This window comes from Bombina bombina, chromosome 5 (genome assembly GCF_027579735.1).
Source record: "Bombina bombina isolate aBomBom1 chromosome 5, aBomBom1.pri, whole genome shotgun sequence".
NCBI lineage: Eukaryota > Metazoa > Chordata > Amphibia > Anura > Bombinatoridae > Bombina > Bombina bombina.
The window spans coordinates 544,206,411-544,220,621 of NC_069503.1; positions in this window are offsets into that span (position 1 = coordinate 544,206,411).

Below are 14,211 nucleotides of genomic sequence, written 5' to 3' on the forward strand. Positions count from 1 at the left end.
CCTTATGGTGGTTGACCGTTTTTCTAAAATGTCACATTGCATTCTCTTGAAGAAGTTGCCTACGGCTCAGGAGCTTGCTTCAATTTTTGCCCGGGAGGTCTTCCGTTTACATGGGTTACCCAAGCAGATAGTGTCGGACCGGGGTAGCCAGTTTGTCTCCAGATTTTGGCGTTCCTTTTGTGCTCAAATGGGGATCCAGCTTTCCTTCTCCTCGGCATATCACCCTCAATCCAATGGGGCTGCGGAACGGTCTAATCAAGCTGTGGAACAGTTCATCCATTGCTATGTCTCAGATCACCATAATAATTGGTCTGAACTGTTACCTTGGGCAGAGTTTGCTCGTAATAGTGCTATTAATGCTTCCTCCAAGTTATTCCCGTTCATGGCGAATTATGGGTTTCAACCATCCTTGTTGGCCGATTCATTCATGTCTCAGGGTATTCCGGCTTTGGAGGAGCATCTCCGGCAACTCCGTTCTATGTGGGGGCAGATTCTGGATTGCCATCATCGTTCTATGCAGCTCCAAAAGTTCCAGGCTGATCGTAGGAGTCTGCCCGTGCCTTCCTACCAGATTGGTGAGAGAGTTTGGCTGTCCTCCCGCAACTTGAACCTTCATGTGCCTTCCAATAAACTGGCTCCCCGTTATGTTGGTCCTTTTCAAATACTCCGACGGGTCAATCCTGTGGCCTACGCTCTTGACCTTACTCCTGCAATGCGCATCTCCAATGTTTTTCATGTCTCCCTCTTGAAACCATTAGTTTGTAATCAGTTTACCACTGTGTTGCCTCGTCCCCCTCCTATCTTTGTTGACAACCATGAGGAGTATGAGGTCAGCAGCATTATTGACTCTTGTATGTCCAGGGGCCGTGTACAGTATTTGGTTCACTGGAGGGGCCACAGTCTGGAGGAATGTTCATGCTCCCGCCCTCCTCCATGCCTTCCATGCCGTTTCCCCAATAAGCCTTTTGTCCTCCCTGGGGGAGGGTACTGTCAGGGTTTTTTCCTGTCTTGTTTGCCATGTGCTGCTGGCAGCCATTTTACTCACCTCTCTTGCTGACACTGGTGCATACTGTGTGATGCTGCTCATTTCCTGCACTTCCTTTTATGGCCAGACTGGTGTACATCATCCGTGTGAGACAGGATGCAGTCTCAGAATTGTGATGTCATCACTTATTATTTAAAGGGCCTCTGTTCAGTATGCTTTGCCCTTGCATTGTCTCAGACCTGTTTGTGAGAGTTCCTGTGTATTACCTGGCTGTCTGACATCCCTCCTGGTTCCTGATCCCTGGCTTGTTCCTGACTCTGCTGTTCTCCTTGTTCTTGATTCTGGCTCGTCTGACTATCCGCTTTGGCTCCTGACTCGGCTCGTTTGAGTATTCGCTTTGGCTCCTGACTCGGCTCATCTGACTACCAGCTCTGGTTTTGATTCCTGGCTTGTTATTTGACTTGTAGACTTTTGTCAGGGTTAAGGACACGATATCTAAAAAGATATGAGGTTGTGTCAAATTAATGATCTGGACCACAACTGCTGGAAATTACATATGTTTAAATATGTGTGTGTTGCAACACTGAGACTTTTGGAAAAGATGAGTTCGTAAGAGGTGGCAGCAATAATTAACCAAAATGTCACAGAGATGCTATTATTCTTATGGAGAAGTTAGTGTGTGTTCCCTATTGCTGCCACATGTGTTATAAACACCAAATCCTTGCAGCAGGGACACACACCAACAAACCAAGTTTAGTGGTGAGAGCCAAAAACAACAGGTGAAGCTTAACCTTTAAAATTTGACAGACGAAGTCTGCTAGCAAGGTGATCCTCAGATATAGCCTGTTACGTGTTGGATAACTTAGAGGAGGATTAACAGGTGTATTCTGAGTTAGGGTATTGAGCGGTTTAGGAGCATTAACATACAGCTGTAGCATACTTAGAATGTAAGAGCAATTGCTTAAATAAACATGTCAATCCATATAAGCGCTTAGTCAGATATTAGGCATAAGTTATGAGAAGCTGTGAAATCTTACCGCCTGGCTGTTACTGCGGTTGCAGCGGCGTGAATGTCCGAGTACTCTGAGCAGCGGAGGTTGGCGTCTGAGTTGGGGTTGCGCAGCTGGCGTGTGACGTCACCGCAATCCTTTCCGTGAAGCTGGATGGGAGGAATTAGCCAGAGCGGGCGGAACTGAAACAGAGCTCAGTCAAGATAATCAAAGGACTTGTAGTAAGTTTGACGAGTAGTGGTTCCTTAGTGACAAGTTTGGCAAGTAGAACTTTAGAGTTCAGAAGCACAAAAATCAAGTAGAGTTGTTTTGCTTTGAAATTCCTGCAGGTACAGGGCAGCAGGTGAAGGCTTGGCAAGTTCAGAGAAACTATAGAACTTCAATACTAAGCGATGATTCTACTGATGGAAGCGAGAGATCAAACGAGCTGCTGAGATGTTACAAGCAGGTTCCCAGGAATCCTCCTCGGAGGAGTACCCCTTCCATTTAACTAGATACTCCAGACGTCCATGGCGGCTTCAGGAATCCAGGATGTAACGTACTTCATATTCCACGTTAGGGTCCAGAGTAACCTGAGGAAGAGGAGGAACAACGGTGGAAGCCCTGATCTCTCTATAGGGCTTGAGAAGGGAAACGTGGAACGTTGGATGGATCTTTAGAGAGGACGGCAATGTGAGACGGACAGCATTGGCGTTGATGACCCTTTCAATTGGGTAAGGTCCAACAAACAGGGGAGAAAGTTTCCTGCAAGGCAAATTCAAGGAGAGATGTCTCGTAGAGAGCCAAACTAAATCACCTGGTCTATACACAGGTGGAGGTAAACGATGACGGTCGTAGTATCGTTTGTATATTTCTTTTGCTCTGAGAATGGCAACTTCAATGATTTTGAAGTTGGAGGTTATGTTCTCGGAAAATTCAGAGATGCTGGGTGAGAGTATATCAGAGGTAGGGAGTAACTGGAAACGGGGATGATACCCATAATTAGCGAAGAAAGGTGTCTGATTGATAGTGGAATGATGAGTATTGTTATAAGAAAACTCAGCATAATGCAAAAATTCAGACCAAAGATGCTGTTGACGAGAACAAAAAGATCTGAGAAACTGTTCAAGCCACTGATTACACCTTTCTGTTTGTCCATTTCCTTGAGGATTATATGCGGTGGTGAGTTTCCTATCTACAGAGAAAGTTTTACAAAATTGATGCCAAAGTTTACTAGAGAATTGGGTTCCCCGATCACTAATTATGGAATCAGGGAATCCAAGATGTTTTATGACATGTTTCATGAGTAGTTGTATGGTTTCCAAGGCGGTAGGTAATTTCGAATATGGAATGAAATGACACATTTTCGTGAAATGATCCACTACAACCATAATAGTGGTCTTCTTCGCCGATAACGGCAGGTCTACAATAAAATTAAGAGCAATCTGCGACCAAGGGATTTTCGGAGTGGGTAGTGGTAGTAGGAGGCCATAGGGAGCATGTTTGCTTCTTTTAGAGGTAGTGCATACTGGACAAGATAAAACGTAATCATTAATGTCCTTGGACATGCAAGGCCACCAATGGTTTCTGGAGACCAATTCCTGCGTTTTATGAATTCCTGGATGACCCGCCAGAGAAGATTCATGTACCATGTGGAGTAATGTCTGTCTTAGGGATGGTGGTATGTACAACCGTGAGTTATGATAATAGCACCCGTTAGGTTTCAGATGTAGTTGATGAAGTGGTTTGGAGAGATCTTTAAGTTGTTCATTTAGAACTATGGGTTCTGACTGTAGTGTGAATAAAAGGAAATTTTCCGTTGGGATAATAGATGTTTCTGTTAGTGTGGGTACAGTGTCAGTAGTAGTAATCCTAGAGAGAGCATCTGCTTTGAGGTTTTTTCCGGAAGGACGGTAAGTGATCAGAAAATTGAAACGTGAGAAGAAAATATTCCATCTGACCTGTCTTGCTGAAAGGGTACGGGTGGATTTCAAATACTGCAGATTTCTGTGATCAGTATATATTAATGTGGGGATAATAACCCCTTCTAGCAGATGACGCCAGTGTTCTAGGGAATATTTTATTGCCAGTAATTCCTTGTCACCAATTGGGTAGTTTTGTTCCGCTTGATTTAGAGTCTTGGAATAGAAGGCTACTGGATGTAATGGTTTTGATAGCTGCCACATGTGTTATAAACACCAAATCCTTGCAGCAGGGGCACACACCAACAAACCAAGTTTAGTGGTGAGAGCCAAAAACAACAGGTGAAGCTTAACCTTTAAAATTTGACAGACGAAGTCTGCTAGCAAGGTGATCCTCAGATATAGCCTGTTACATGTTGGATAACTTAGAGGAGGATTAACAGGTGTATTCTGAGTTAGGGTATTGAGCGGTTTAGGAGCATTAACATACAGCTGTAGCATACTTAGAATGAAAGAGCAATTGCTTAAATAAACATGTCAATCCATATAAGCGCTTAGTCAGATATTAGGCATAAGTTATGAGAAGCTGTGAAATCTTACCGCCTGGCTGTTACTGCGTTTGCAGAGGCGTGAATGTCCAAGTACTCTGAGCAGCGGAGGTTGGCGTCTGAGTTGGGGTTGCGCAGCTGGCGTGTGACGTCACCGCAATCCTTTCCGTGAAATTGGATGGGAGGAATTAGCCAGAGCGGGCGGAACTGAAACAGAGCTCAGTCAGGATAATCAAAGGACTTGTAGTAAGTTTGACGAGTAGTGGTTCCTTAGTGACAAGTTTGGCAAGTAGAACTTTAGAGTTCAGAAGCACAAAAATCAAGTAGAGTTGCTTTGCTTTGAAATTCCTGCAGGTACAGGGCAGCAGGTGAAGGCTTGGCAAGTTCAGTGAAACTATAGAACTTCAATACTAAGCGATGATAAGCAGACAAGGAGGGGCTTATAAAGGGAGGAGAACAGGTGTGATTTGTGTTAAAGGGACAGTATGTGGCAATATAACCTGTTATGGGATGATAACCTGACAACTTTTTATTATTTTTTGTTATTAATAAAGGTGTGATTATTTTTGCACTTCTCGTCTCAGTCTGATTCCTGGCATCCTGACACTTACTACCTGTCCCCTCAACCCCATCCCCTCACAGCTACTTCCCTCCCACTCTTCTACCCTTACCCCTATACTCACAAAGATTTTCAACCTCTCCCTCAGCACTGGTATATTTTCCTCATCTCTAAAACTTGCACTGGTCCCACCTATCCTCAAAAAACCTTGTGTCGATCCAACCTCCCCATGCAACTACCACCCTATTTCCCTACTCCCTCTTGCCTCAAAGCTCCATGAAAAGCTAGTATATGCACGTCTCTCCCATTTCCTTACACTAAACTCTCTTCTTAACCCACTACAATCTGGATTTTATCAACATCACTACACAGAGACAGCAATTGTCAAGGTTACCAATGACCTACTTACAGCAAAATCCAAAAGGCCACTTCTCTCTGCTTATCCTCCTTGATCTGTCTGCAGCCTTTGACACTGCCCACCACCCTCTTTTGCTCCAAACCCTCCAATCCTTCTTTGGAGCATTCTCTGCCCCGTTACCACTTTCTGTTGGGGTACCTCAAGGCTCTGTCCTCAGACCCCTTCTCTTTTCAATCTACACATCATCATTAGGTTCCTTAATAAAGTCTCATGGGTTTCAATACCATTTGTATGCCGATGACACCCAAATCTATTCTGCACCTCTTCTCTTACTGTCCTGTTTCACTAACTGTCTTGCCCATATCTCATCTTGGATGTCCTCTCACTACCTTAAGCTAAATCTCACCAAAACTGAAATCCTTATCCCCCCCCCTTCCAAAATTTCCACCCCCCAATTTTCTATAACTGTTGATAATTCCGTCATTACCCCTACACCGCATGCCTGATGTCTTGGGGTCACACTTGACTCAGATAGATCTTTCTTTCACTCCTCACATTCAGTCCTTGGCTAAAGCCTGCTGCTTCCACCTTAAAAACATCTCTAAAGTTAGACATTTCCTTACACAAGACAAAACTAAGATTTTAATCCGCTCAACTATTGCAACTCTGTCCTCTCTGGTCTACCTAGCTGCCGCCTAGCTTCTTTACAATTCATAATGAATGCCTCTGCCAGGCTCATCTTCCTTACACGTGCTCTTCATCTGCTGCACCTCTCAAGTGATTTCCATGGTTCTGAACCAAAAAAAATAGCTTAGATGCCTTCTTTTTCAAATAAAGAAAGCAAGAGAACAAAGAAAAATTGATAATTGGAGTAAATTATAAAGTTGTTTAAAATTGCATCACAAAAGAAAAAAATTGGGTTCAGTGTCCCTTTAATAACTATGTACTAACTAGTCTACCTAGTTAAAATAAATACAAACTTACCTGTGAAATAAAAATAAAACCTAAGCTAGCTACAATATAACTATTAGTTATATTGTAGCTAGCTTAGGTTTTATTTCACAGGTATGTATTTAGTTTTAAATAGGTATTATTTAGTTAATAATTGTAACTATAATTTAGCACTATTTTAATTATGTTAAAGTTAGGGGGTGTTAGGTTTAGGGTTAGGGTTACGGTTAGGTTTAGGGTTAGGTTTAGGGTTTAATATAGTTTAATTTAGGTTGTTGCGATGTGGGGGGCTGGCTTCCAACTTAGTTACCACAATGCTATATTATTTGGCAATTTCACTATACACTCTAAACCAACAGACACTTACAAGCACAGCAACACCAACTATAAGTTGCATCATTATTTGACATTATTATTATATTATTTCACCAACACACACCATTTATCAATAGACATCTTTGCTACATTCACTATTAGTAGCATTATTATTTAAACACTACCCTCACAACAATAATTTTGTTATATTTAGATTTAATTTGCACTAACCTTAGTCAATTGCCAAGTATAGATTCACTACACAAAGGGCACATTTTCACACAACCCCTTTAATCCTGATTCATTTTAGCACTATATTAGATTCACTACACAGAGGATAGCTTTTTAGGAATCCATAGTATCACATCATAGAATTTCAAACTTTAGTTTAATGTTATTGACCGTATCACAATATTTATTTAAAAACACGGAGGACCCGAAGCTGCAATCAGGATCACGTAGAATTTTTAAATTATATTATTATTTTTTAGATCCGAACAACAGAATGTTATGATCTCCTAAATTAAACTGGTATAGATCTTAAATATTTAGAAACATATCGAGATCCATTAAATTTAAAATTGAAAATAAATATCATAACACTTACTCACTACCTCCATGTATTATGTTATCAAGCTGAAACCGTATATGTATAATGCATCGTATCATGTATGTATTAGGTTAATATATTTTTTCTAATAACTTCAATTATATACGACTCAGATTTGATAACATTACATATTTTTTTTTTAGGACATCTAGTAATACCACAGTGAGGGCCTATTGCAAACAGAGCATATACATTTAGCAGGGGGGGACCCCTGGAATTTAGAATTTATAGGATATTCACCCGTACATTTCATGTATCTAAAATTCAGACTATTGTATATATGTTGTGTATCAAATATAAGAAGAGTTTTTTCACTATGTCTATCTGTATAATGTTGCTAAAAATGTATGTTAACATATTATTGTTTGCAACAATGTGTTATTGACAGCTGAAACACAATTCTGTTAGTTATCCAGTACCTGTGAGAGGCGTAGTACTTAATTGATTAATGCACATGTTATGGTGGGTGTGTAACATGTAAACCATTTCCATTGGTTAACTCAGCCTTTTTAAGACAGCAAGGTAGTTCACTAAATTTATGAGCCTGATGAAACGGCGTGCAGCCGAGAAACGCGTAGCGAAGTTTTAAGATTTTTAATAAAAGTTTTTACATTGTTCTACCTTGCTTTGAACTATTCTTTCCACTGGATATTCGAGAGTAACAGCCACTTTTGTTGGAAGTCAGCTGAACGGCTTTATAAAGTTTCGGTCCGCCTGATATTGCACTGTTTGTGCACACACGCTTGTGAGTATATATATCTACCCACTGTTGTTAGTTCGATATTGGTCAGGGTGATCTGCACCAAAGGTGTCCTATGCTTCATTCCTCTTAGGGGCCTGACTATTGCCGGGAGCATATCGGGAGAGAAAGAGTCAGCTGAACGGCTCTGAAGCTTCGGCTTGCGGATTACTGCACTGGAAGTGCAAATATCTTTGTGAGTATTAGTATTTCGTCCTTTTGGAAATCTCACTTATTGTTGGGTTTATCTGCACCAGAGCGCCTCTTCTTTTTTGTCATTCCCAGGACCAAGTTTTAGTTTAATTTAGGTTGTTGCGATGTGGGGGGCTGGCGGTTTAGGGGTTAATAGGTTTTGTCACGGATACCAGACAGCTAAGGCTACCCCCCACCCCCATACAACCTCAACCCTGTTGTTTCTCAGTGGTTTTGGGCTCCTCAGAGCAACCACAATTTCTGGAAGCTTTTGTTTTCTTGTCTTGTGAAGAGCTGGTGTATGACCAGGAAAACCCTCCTAGGCAGGCTGGGCTCCTGGAACTCCTGGTTGGCCGCCTCAAAACGGACACCCACCTAACCCCTCTCAGGCTGTCCAGGCTCCTGGAACTGCCAGTCGGCCACAGGACAGCAGGACACCCACTAAATTTACCCCTGGTCGCTATAGCAACCATGTGCCCCAGAGCTCCACTCTTTTGGGGATTAGTAGCCCCTTGGGAGGACAAGAGCTGTGGCAATTATCAGAGGGGAGCTCCTTTGGGAACTGGGGGTTTTGGACACCCCTACCCCCATAATTTCAATGGACTGTAACTCCGGTCCCCAGTAACAAATCATGCTGATTTTTGGACTGTGGCATCTGGGGACCAAGAGAGAGCTCCAACGGGATCACCCCAAAACCGCCACCCCTAGGTATTGGGATTATGTGAGACTGTGGCTCCTATGGAGGTGCCGGGCTGTCTGGAGGGGTGGGAATGGCAGGAAAACTTCAGCATTGTCTTCTGTTCTTATCAAGATGAGCTGTCTGTATAAAAGGAGTGTGTGTTTTCAATAAAATCAGTTCCTGTTTCACCTGAATGCTATTATGTCTAGTTATTTGGGTGGGCTCCTGCTAGAATCACTTTCCTGGGCTATATAGCAGCCTGTTCCAGGCAGAGGAAGGACCCTCAGGTAGAGCTACCCAGTCTGGGTAGCTGGAGTCTGCCACAGGGTGGGACCCTGAATACTGGTGCTGTCGGGCATCAGGGGTGGCTACAGGCTGTGGTCACTTGCCAGCTACATAGCTGCAGTCAGCAGGGAGGAAGCAGGACCAGTTTGGTGGAGCTACCCAGTCGGGGTAGCCAGGGTATCCGTCACATTGGCTGGTAGTGGTGGGATCTGCTTCTTTCACACAGCTTCTGCTGACAGAGGAGACGTACCACAGTAGCCGGTAAATATGGAGGCAGAGTTCCTAGGGAGAGTACAAAAGATGCTGACTGGAACAAATGATCCTTGTTCGGAACAGGACATTCTGGCATGGAGGAACCTTGCCCTCTGAGACCTCTGGTGGGAGGCTCTTCAACAGGAGCAGGAAAATGGAAAGGTCCTCCCCACGAATGACAAGAGATTCCGGGTTTGGTGGATCGTGAGAATGCCTTTCCTGGGAGAACAGCCAAAGAAGGAATGGCTAGCTGTTCTACATAGACCGATCTAGCAAGAGATGTGGGTGGAGGATGGCTATCGGGCCCTCCAATGGCTTGCTATGCAAGCGCATTTACAAAAAGGACAGAGGACCTACAGTTTGGGAGCGAGACAGACCAGGGTCTGGGGGATATCTCTGGGCTCCAAGAGGAACTGCTGGATCTCTTGGAGGAGTCCTGGCTGCTGGACGATCTGGATTTTATAATTGACCAGGAAGAGGCACTGGTCAAGGAATACAAGAGGCTGCTGGATCTCGCTAAGCAGTGTGCCAGGGGCATACAGATCTGGGGTGCAGCCCTCTGGGATTCATGGAGCTTGACCATGGAGGAGTGGCAGCAAAGAGAAAGGGAACCAGGGCTGCTGGATCCTGATCAGCAGTGTGGCTCTGAGCTTATAGACTTGGACAAGGGAGCCACCCCAGCAGAAGTGCTGACAACAGGGCAGAGAGCTGCCGGCCTCTGCCCAGCACCTGTAACAGCTCCAGGAAACCTGGGAGTGGAGGTAGTCATCCTCCCTCCCCTTACAGAGAACCCCTTGCAGGTAGAGATGGATGTCAATAACTCTCCCCAGCAGCAGAACCCCTTCCCGGGAGAGGAGACAGTCGGTCTCTCTCCCCAGCGGCAGAGCCAGGCACAGGTAGAGGAGACAGTCGGTCTCTCTCCCCAGCGGCAGAGCCAGGAGCCAGGAGAGAAGACAGTTGGTCTCTCTCCCCAGAGGCAGAGCCATCCTCTGGGAGCGGAGGTAGTCATCCTCCCTCCCCGTAAACAGTACCCCTTCCCGGGAGAGGAGACAGTTGGTCTCTCCCCAACAGCAGACTCAGTAGCCGGCAGAGGAGACTGTCGGTCTCTCTCCCCAGCATCAGAGCCATCCCCTGGGAGCGGAGGTAGTCGTCTTCCCTCCCCATAAACAGAACCCCTTCCTGGGAGAGGAGACAGTTGGTCTCTCTCCCCAGCAGCAGAGCCAGGAGCCGGCAGAGGAGACAGTTGGTCTCTCTTCCCAGCGGCAGAGCCATCCCCTGGGAGCGGAGGTAGTCGTCCTCCCTCCCCGTAAGCAGAACCCCTTTCTAGGAGAGGAGACAGCTTCCCACAGAGCAGAGGTAGCAGACCTCCCTCCCCAGCGGTAGATCTCCTTCTTGGGAGAAGAGACAGATGGTCTCTCCCCTCAGTAGCTTGGCAGGGTCTCTACCCTTTTCTTGTCCTGGACTATTTCTCACCGGGGGTAGGCGTTGCATTAGGCAAGGAGGAGAAAGCTTATACAGTTGGTGCCACATGTTTGGGCACCCGAGCTTTGCCTGCCCCACCAAGGAGCAACCTCCCCCTCTGGTCTGGGGTGGGTCCGCCAGTACTAAACCGAGTATCACGGAGAGAGGCAGTGTGGCCCTGGAACTTGAGGACCCTGGAACTTGTGGGACAGCAATTGATTGGGAGCCGGCCTTGGCATACTTGTTTGGGACATTGCCTTATGTGACTATCCCTGCGCCCAGGATGCCCCAAGCTCTGGAGAGATGGGATCACCTCTCCCAGCAACCGAGAAATGGAGGGCCACCATCGGACAGTCCCAGGCTGACCCGTTAAGGGTCTAGCCGTGTCTGCCGAACTGGAGGGGGGGAGATGTCATGGATACCAGACAGCTAAGGCTACCCCCCACCACCCTACAACCTCACCCCTGTTGTTTCTCAGTGGTTTTGGGCTCCTCAGAGCAACCACAATCTCTGGAAGTTTTTGTTTGCTTGTCTTGTGAAGAGCTGGTATATGACCAGGAAAACCCTCCTAGGCTGGCCGGGCTCCTGAAACTCCCGGTCGGCCACCTCAAAACGGACACCCGCCTAAGCCCTCTCAGGCTGTCCAGGCTCCTGGAACTCCCGGTCATCCACAGGACAGCAGGACACCTACTAACTTTACCCCTGGTCGCTCCAGCAACCATGTGCCCCAGAGCTCCGCTCTTTTGGGGATTAGTAGCCCCTTGGGAGGACAAGAGCTGTGGCAATTATGAGGGGGAGCTCCTTTGGGAACTGGGGGTTTTGGACACCCCTACCCCCATAATTTCAATGGACTGAAACTCCGGTCTCCAGTAATGAATCATGCTGATTTTTGCTAGTATGTCTAGTTATTTGGGTGGGCTCCTGCTAGAATCACTTTCCTGGGCTACATAGCAGCCTGTTCCAGGCAGAGGAAGGACCCTCAGGTAGAGCTACCCAGTCTGGGTAGCTGGAGTCTGCCACAGGGTGGGACCCTGAATACTGGTGCTGTCGGGCATCAGGGGTGGCTACAGGCTGTGGTCACTTGCAGGCTACATAGCTGCAGTCAGCAGGGAGGAAGCAGTACCCGTTTGGTGGAGCTACCCATTCGGGGTAGCCGGGGTATTCGTCACAGGTTTATTTAGTGGTAGTGATGTGGGAGGCCAGAGGTTTAGGGGTTAATAACTTTACTTAGTGGCAGCAATGTCAGGTAGCGGCAGAATAGGGGTTAATATCTTTATTATAGTGTGGACGATGTTGGGGTGCGGGGGAATAGGAATTAATAACTTTAGTATAGTGGCAGCGATATCGGGAGCGGCAGATTAGGGGTTAATAGATTTATTTCAGTGGCGGCGATATCGGGAGCGGCAGATTAGGGGTTAATAACATTAGGTAGGTGTCAGCAGATTAGGGGTGTTTATACTTGGGGTTTATGTTAGGGTGTTAGGTTTAAACGTAACTTTTTCCCCCATAGACATCAATGGGGCTGCGTTACAGAGCTTTTTATTCCGCGATCACATGTGTTAGTTTTTTTTTCTAACACTCTCTCCCCATTGAGGTCTACGGGGAAAGCATGCACGAGCACGTCAAAGCAGCGTTTGTATTTTGTGCGGTATGGAGCTTAGCGCCACCATATCGCACACACAAGGAGGCTTTTTCAAAACCTGTAATGGCAGCGCTATGGAGGGTGAAATAACGCAATTTTTGTTGCGTTTATTTCACACCCTCTATAGCTCAAAACTTGTAATCTAGCTATATATTAGCTGTTTCCATTGGAAATAATGGTAACAAATCCTAATCCAATATTCATACAAACCAAATGCCTGCATGGACAAAATTTGGTTAAAACTCCTTTTTTCCCTGTGCACATGTTTATTTTATACTTACAATGCTTTTTAATGCAGGGAACAGTGAAATAGTCAGTTTAAACTGTTTTTAAATTTCAGGGCTATTTAAAAAAAAAAATGGATTTAGTATCCCTTTAAGTTGTAATTTGCACTGATTTTAATAAAAGGTGGTTGATGCTTAGGGGCCTATCTTCAGACTCGCCAGAAACAGCAGTTATGAAGCAGCGGTCACAAAGAACGCTGCTCCATAACCCTGTCCGCCTGCTCTGAGCAGGCGGACAGGAATCGCAACAATTCAACCCGATCGAGTACGATCGGGTTGATTGACACCTCCCTGCTGGCGGCCGATTGGCCGCGAGTCTGCAGGGGGTGGCGTTGCACCAGCAATTGGAGGTGCTGAAATGGGATCAATTTCTCTACCAATGCATCAGTAAACATGATGACCATGCCTCAGCATAGTATATCCTGGTACCTGGGACCCAAGACTCTATGAGAAGGAGATCATCCTCTCTGAAAAGAACCTTGGTGGACCAGGATCCTATAAAATCCACTTTTAGGGATAAACCCGTTTAAGTGATTAGAGGATAAATTTTGTTTATGGAGTCTTAAAGGAAATCCAGAAAAGGAAAAAGAGGAGGCACTGTGGGGATGGGCTATGTTAGTCAAAGGAAATTATCATAGTCAAGAGACACTGAGACCTTCAGAAAAATTATTTATTTTAGCTGTTATCATAATTCTCCATCTGTGGCTAAAACTTGAACAACTCAGAGAGGGCCCAGCTACTGTTAAATCAATAGAAAATCTGAGAGAAGTAACATTCTATCTCTGGTATCCCTCTTATAAGGAGAGAACCAGTCTGTGGTAGAATTCTAAGAACAGTGAATCTACTGTGCTCTGACCACAATCTTTTAACCCAGACTAAAAACTGTACCGATCAGAAGAAAGACGAGACAAGGTTTTTGATTTTATCCCATCTAATTTGTTGATGCAACAGTAGATGACATGCTTGGAAAAATGGTAAATCTTGAAAGAACTTGCCAACAACTGAGAAGTTGATGTGAAGACCACTTTCCTGATCTGTCAAGGAACCAAGAAAACTGGCATCAGGTGACATTCCCCAAAATTACTTTGCCAATGCAGAACTCCATGTGAAGGAGCCACTAGGATATTATGGGTAGAATATATATTTTAAATAATAATTGCTCATGAGATTCCTTGAAAAAGCTGATCCAGCGAAACGTACATCAGAACTGTTAACGATAGACTCTCCGGTGCGTCTTTACATTTGCGTATACACCTGGGGGAGGAGCGTTTCCCACTGGTATTGCAGGGTGGAGGATTTAGCGGTTAAGTTTCTGCTTCTTCATCCACTACCATCCAAGGGCTGTGACTGCACTTTTGAGTAATATCAGATTTATTATTGCTCATTTACCCTCTGTTAAAGGTGTTCAAGGTGCATTTGTGATGCTATTTTATATATTTT